The sequence below is a fragment of the Carya illinoinensis genome, chromosome 1 (genome assembly GCF_018687715.1).
Source record: "Carya illinoinensis cultivar Pawnee chromosome 1, C.illinoinensisPawnee_v1, whole genome shotgun sequence".
Classification (NCBI taxonomy): domain Eukaryota; kingdom Viridiplantae; phylum Streptophyta; class Magnoliopsida; order Fagales; family Juglandaceae; genus Carya; species Carya illinoinensis.
Window position 1 is genome coordinate 3,431,964 of NC_056752.1, and position 7,611 is coordinate 3,439,574.

Genomic DNA, 7,611 nt, shown 5'->3' on the forward strand with positions numbered 1-7,611 from the left:
TATCATTTTTTTACTTTATTATTGTATTTAAACTTTAGACCTTTTTAATTAAGAAACATTATGACTCCATATACTATTGCATGAAAAACTTTATAAAAATGGGTTACCTGAGTTGAGGCTAGCTAAAGTTAGGATATATATTTTCCACATTGACTTAGACTAATTCGATTCATTACTTACGCATTACAGAGACCGACCAGTGACTTAATTTCTCCATTTATAAATTTGGATTGGTGGTGTCAATTTTTATTATGACTTCATTGACTTGAGATGCCTTCCCTTTTGATATTGTTAAAATTTAAAATTTGGAGTACTATTGACTTGAAACTTAACTTAAAAAAAGTGGAGTTTTAGGTGATTTACGGAAAATATATATATATAGGAAAAATCTAGTTGTAAGCACAACTGCATACTAATATATGTATCAATTTAATGTGATTGGTCAAAAAATAAATTTTATTGAAAATAATGTTAATTTAAATTTTGAATATGAAATAATCAGTATTGATATACAGAGTAGTACGTAACTTTATTTATACATAACAAAACTCTATATATATAACTCATTTAAGAAAAATCTAGTTACAATAACTATTGTAACACCCAAGACCCACAAGTTTATTTTTTTTCTTTCTTTTGTTTCCCTTTTCTTTTGCCGTGAGTCATGTTTGTTTGTTTTCAGCGGGCCTCCCTTTTCTTGCGCCAACCCACATGTTTTTCTTTCTTTTAGCGTTTGGCTCCCTTATCTTCGCTGTGTTTCCCGGATATCTTTTCTTAATTTTGGATTCTTTACTGACAGGACCGATCCTGTTTGGATTAGACCGAATTGGGACCGGTCCGGTCCGGTCCAATTTCTAAGAGACTGAAAGGTTTCGGTCCGGTCCCAATCTGGGGGGTTTTCACCCCGGACCGGATGGAATAGAAAATTAAAAAAAATATATTTATATATATTATTTATATAATAGTTGTATATAATTAATTATATAATTATATATGGTATAAAAAAAATATTAATAGTAGACTATAGTTATACTTATACTAATATAGTTATACTAAATCACTATAACTAATACTTCAACAATAGCTATAGTGACCTATACTAATAGTCTACTATTAATACTAATATACTATTATATAATTTATATAGTTATACTAATCACTATAATTAATACTATATGTATAGCTATATAGTATATTTATCACTTTAATTAATATAATTTAATTATCACTATACTTATATTTAATTAATATATATAAATCATTATAGTTAATACTTATATAGTTATACTAATCATAATAAGTTAATAACTAAATCACTAGAAATATAACTATATATATTTAGTATGAATGTATTATTATATTATTTAATATATAACTATAATATATAGTACTAGTAAATATTAATATATTATAAGAGTTATAGTATAAATATAATATATAAATTATAATATACTAAATTACCATAACAGTATAACTAATACTAATATATAGTTATACTAATAGTCCACTATTATATAGTTATACTAATCACTATAATTAAAACTAATATATAGCTATACAATATACTTATATAGTTGTACTAATACTATTAGTCTATTATATAGTCTAAGACTCATTCTAATATAGGTTATATAGTTATAACTAATACTAATATTTATATTAATACTAATAATATAGAATATAGTTATACTAACTAACTGATTCAACATAACTAATATTACTAATATAATATAGCCAAATTGAATTACTAATAATCTAATACTAATACAATTATATAGTTATACTAATTATAAATTCATAATAACTAAATCATTATAAGTTTATAACTATATATATTTAGTATCAATGTACTACTATAGTCTTTAATGTATAACTATTAACTATAATATATAGTACTAGTATAACTGATCAAAAAAAATATATATAGTACTAGTATATATATTAATGTATTAACATATTATAAAAGTTATAGTATAAATTATAATATATCATATATTTGTAAATTTATAATAGTATTAGTATAGTTAACTTGATATGTAATATGTTAGTATTAAATCACTATAACTACATAGAGTATTAGTATTACTATTATTTAATATAGTATTACATATAGTATTACTATCTAGTTATTAGTTATAGTATTAGTACTAGTATAGTTATTAGTACTAATAGACTAATAGTATTAGTTATTAGTATTACATATAGTTACATATATAGTTATCACTATTACTATTATTACATATAGTTATTAGTTAAAGTATTATTACTAATAGACTAATAGTATTAGTCTATTACTAATATATATATATATAATAGTATACCATATGTATATATATTAAATATATCACAATATAATTACATAGATATTATACAAAATGTCTTTAGATTAAAAAAAAAAAAAGTCAATCGTGGACCGAATGGACTGACCAGACCGAATAGGACCGGACCGAATCGGCCCTGAGGGAGTTCGGTCCGGTCCAGGGTGGGAAAACCCTGGACCGAATAGGTCCGGTCCGCAAAACCTCCCCGGACCGGACCGGACCGGACCGAACTCACCCCTAGTTCACGTGGACTTCAATTTCTACAATGGGCTTCGTTTTAAAACAAAGCCCACTTCAATTACCGTTGTGCCCTTTATTAGGGGTGTACAAGCAACCATGGAACCAGCCGTGACCGACTCAGACTGGCCGCCGGAGTCCGAAACTGCTAAGGAACCGGTTAGCAGGTGGCAACGTTTTAGCAAAACCGCCTATCGTCGATTCAGTCGCGATTTGAGGCCGGCTCAAACCGCTAAACCAGCCGATGTAATAATACTTTTTTTTTTTTTTTAATTTTATCAATATGAAACGACGCTGTTCCACTTAAGTTTAAGTGGAACGACGTCGTTTTACTCCTACTTTTGTGTTTTACACACAGATTAAACGACGTCTTTGTTATTAAACCAAACGGCGTCATTTTATCTATAAGGTGAGAAAAAAAAATAAATTAGAACGGCGTCGTCTGATATTAAACCAAACGCCATCGTTTAGATATTACATATCGTCTTCTTCCTTTCTTCTTTCCCGTTTCTGCGTTTCTAACCCTATCTCTCTCCTCTGCAACTCTCTCTCTCTCTACTCTCTCAGATGAACAACACCGCTGGAGGGGAACCGAGAACCGATCGTAAGCTGCCAGAGAACCACCGGAGTCGATACGACTGGTTGTTCTCCTCCCCGTCGACCAGTTACGGTCGGTCCATCCACCATTTTCCCTCTCATCGGTCGGCGGCGATTTTCACCCCTACCCTTTATTATGGATATATATTGCGGAATTGTGTTTTTAAAATGGGCAAAAAAAACACTAGCATAATGGTGGTTCACGTGGACTTCAATTGTGTTATTTTAAAATGGGCTTTGTTTTAAATTGGGTTGGGTTGAGTTTATTTTATTTCAGCAAAATTGTAAGAACATTTTTAATGGGTTGTCTTATGTAAGCTTGATGTGTAAGTCAGGTTTATGTATTTTACAGAAACTATGATAGCAACTTTTAAGGGATTTTATTATATTATATTATGAAACTATTGTATTATTTTAATTTATGTTGTGATTAATTTTTTTATTTTTTTTTGTTGGTAAAAGCATATTGCATTCATTAATAACGGATATTACAACTGGACTTGAAACATACATTATAAGTCAACTACAATATTAATAGTGCCTCAATACATAACCGTAACTAACATGGTCTAATCCATGCTGGAAATCTCTACAAACCCACAGGCCAAGAGACCGTACAACTCTATCCAGGGACAATAGTCCAAGAGACTAAAAACAGTCCAAGAGACTAAGTGTTTTCTTGGTTTTTTTATTTTTCTAAAATAAAAACAGTACATAAATGAAAATTACATGGGAAAATAACTAATTACAGCTTGAAATGTTGTAGATCTGCATCTTCAACCTTGGAGGAAAATAAAAGAAACAAATCTATTGTGATGGCGCATGAGAGCCACATGCCACCTTAGGGGTATGGAGGTCGATCACATCTGAAATAACCGGTGGCCCTGACCCAGAACATTGGCTTGTGGAGGTAGAACAACACCTCTAACGGAGGCGCGTGGGTTTCATGTGCCCTCTTTAGACCGCGCGTGTGGCTCACAAGCCGCTCATTTAAGCAAAATTATTCCCCTATCTGAAAGATCGGCACCTTGGAAACCCTATGGAGGGGCGCGTGGTGGTCGCTGGACGCCGGAGAGCAATAGATCAGCCTCCTGCCATGCTTTGCCCTAAAAAATGACCAAAAAAATAAAAAGAAAATAAGAAAATAAGAGAGAAGATGGAGGGAGGAAGGAGGGGGGGAGGAGTAGGCCTGTTCATCCGGGTTCCAACTTGGGAATCTGGGTAAACCCGGACCAGAACCTAGGTTTCAAACCCGGGTTGAAACTTGGGCCGGATTAGCCCTAATCAGACCTAGGCTGAAACCCGAATGAGCCCGGGTTTTATAAAACCCAAATTCCGGGCTCTGGGTTGAACCAGGGTATTTTTTATAATAATATATAATTATGTATTTCAATAAGGTTTAAAAAGCATAATTTTTTTTAATAAAGACCTATATTATATTAAAGATTTTTCAAGAAAAATCCCTTGTGTAAAAAGCCTATATTTATTATAGAAATTAAAAAAAAATGTTGAAAATCGTAATTTTTTTTTTAAAGCCTATATTTAGTGTGAAAATTTTCTAAGAGGTAATATTAAAAGCATAATACTAACATTTTCTAGAATAATAAAAATATATAAAAATGAAAAACTAAAATGCATGAATCCACTACATCTTACATTATTTTGTTCTTTATATATTACATTACAATACAAAATATAAAACTACAAGATGAATTACATAACGATCATGTTTCCCACTGAATAATCATTGCCTGCGCTAACAGCAAAAACATGTGCTATTTCATGATCTTCAACCTACAAATGTGAAAATGAAATAGCAACATGTGCTATTCCATAATCTTCATTTCCTCTCCTCTGCTGCTTCAATCTGTTAAGCAGAAGCATAAATGGCATAATTAGATTGCAATAAATTGAACTGATCTGCAATTATAACCTCATATAAATTCACAACTTCATTTCTAAATAAAAAGAGATGGATGGGATATGATAGCAGAAGAAACTCACACAACTAAACATTTGAATGGACTCTGTTTTGCTTTTTGACATAATCAAAGTTGCAGTAACTTACACTAAGCCAAAATGTTAATGAAAATATAGCTCGAAAATGTCAAGTATAATTAGACAAACTTTGCAAATTCTTTGGCTGGACACAACCCAAAATACGGCACCAACTCTATGCAACCATTCATTATGCTTTCAAGGTGAAGAAATATACAACAAGGAAGAGAGAGCTTTCACTGCTTACACGTCAATCAGGCCAACCATGACAACAGCCTCCCCACAAAAAGTTTTGAACTTATTTGGCACATTCTTTTTCATCAAAGTGTAAGCAAGCCATAAAGTTCCAACACCATAATAACAATACCCACTTAAGGCAATATCAATAACAGTTCTCTGTGATCTACTCGAAGCCACATAAGGAATCTCATCTACTCGAAGTCACATAAATCCCAAACCATCAAAGTAATAAAAGCCAAAAAAAATCCTAAAAAATTGCTTCTTACATTCAAACATTCCCATCAAAACAGACCCAAATAAAAAAAAGTAATAAAAGGAAAAAACCCTAAAAGATTTGAACAACTCATTCTTCCAAATACATTTTCTATAACTACAAATCTTACGACCAAGATATCATGATAAAGACTTCAATTTGGAAATATTAAGACTAGCCAGAGCAATGACTGATACATGAGTGTGATGTGTGCAAATATCTTATATATATCACAGAAGAAAACAAACAATGGATACAATCAAACAACAATTTGAATAAAAAGTAATTTTTTTTATTACTAACTAAAACATTTCAATTCCTTGCAAATTCCTAAGCTAGTAATTATTTTCCTATTGAGCATGGAGGAGGTCTAAATCCAAGAAGAATGACAAACACACAAATAGGTAGCTACATATTTGTCATTGTCAAGGATTATATTCTAAAGCTACACAACATATTCAACGTTAAATTCCCATCAAGTTTGAGCAAAACACTTACTGTAAACCAAAGTTAATGGTAAAATTTTTTGCAATCATCTCGGGTGAGCTCAGTTCCAATGCTGCAAAAAGATATCGAGGTCAAGGATAAAATAATTACACGTAATTTAAGATTGGAATGATCAACCATGAGAAACCATAAAAACCCAAATGAAGTTTAAACAAGTTCTTCAACAATAAAGAGAAGGGACATCTTAGTTAGGAATCAACACTCACTCGACAAAACCTATAAAAATCCTCTAGGTATGCCTTGTAAAGAGTTCTTCAACAATAATGATCAATGTTCATGTCATCCAAGTCCTACATAATACTGATGCTACTACTCTTGTCTATTAGAACTAAATTATTCAGTAATATTAATATGAAAAAGACATTACAAGGGTTTTTCAAATAATCTCCACATTACATTAATATGTAGTGTGGCCTTCTTGTCCACATTACAGTTGTTGATTGTAAATAATCTCCAACTCAGTGCCCTAATATTACACCTTTATTTAACAACCAGAATACAAAAATGATCTGTTGGAAGAAAACAGGACTATTTGAAGAAAAGAGGAGCAAGTATTTGGTCATTCAAACCTCTCCCACCAAAACCCATCACTTTCACAATTTCACTCCCTCTTCAAACCTAACCCACAGAATCCAAAATTAATCCCAAGATTCGACTTCCACCCAAACTCTAAAACCTATAACAACCTAATACTCCTCAAACATTCAAATCTTCTCTTAAAAAAAAACTCAAAATCACCAAAGAGAGAACAAAAAAATAGAGAGAATAAAACATACCCATGGATGAAGATGACGGCACAAGGATCTAACCCATAAAAATACTCCTAAAATATTCAAACATTCTCGTTAAAACAAACTCAAAATCACCAAAGAGAGAACAAAACAAACAGAGAGAAGAATAAAAAATTAACACAAACTTTTACCCAAATCTGGTAATAGGAAAAAATATACATGAATTTTTTTGTGACCCTATTGCAGATCTGGAAACAAAACAAAGTATACATGAATATAAGATATACTCTAATACCCAAACTCGACATAAGATATATTCTAATACCCAAATCGACATTGAGAGAGAGAGAGAGAAGCTTAACAAAATGCCAGCGGTGAGAGCATTGAGAGAGACAGCTGCAAAAACTAAGGGCTTCACTGTTGGCCTTAAGTTAGAGCATTAAGCAGTGAGAGCACGAGAGAGATAGAGATCAGAGCGAGAGATAGAGTAGATGAGAGAAAGTGAGAGAGAGCATAACAGAGAAAGTGAATGGGGGGGGAGAGAGAGAAGAAGATGAGACTGAATTCAGAGGGGGGGTGGCGGCTAGGGCAACAAAGTGTTTAGGAAAGGTTTTTATTAAACCAAGGTAACGGGTTTAAATCGGTACGCAGATGTTATAAAAGAAAGGAAAACATTTTAAAAAAAAAACCCGACCTTGTAATGTTTTAAATGAAATGCATATATTAT

The 7,611-nt window shown here is 31.7% G+C and overlaps 1 long non-coding RNA gene across 1 annotated transcript; it reads right to left on the reverse strand.

Annotated features, from left to right (window-relative positions):
- Positions 1-4,769: 4,769 nt before the first annotated feature.
- Positions 4,770-7,398, reverse strand: LOC122301506. Its single transcript, XR_006240197.1, has 2 exons — positions 6,145-7,398; positions 4,770-5,022 (listed from the first exon to the last, which is right to left on the reverse strand). It is a non-coding gene; the product is annotated as an uncharacterized LOC122301506 (long non-coding RNA).
- Positions 7,399-7,611: the final 213 nt, after the last annotated feature.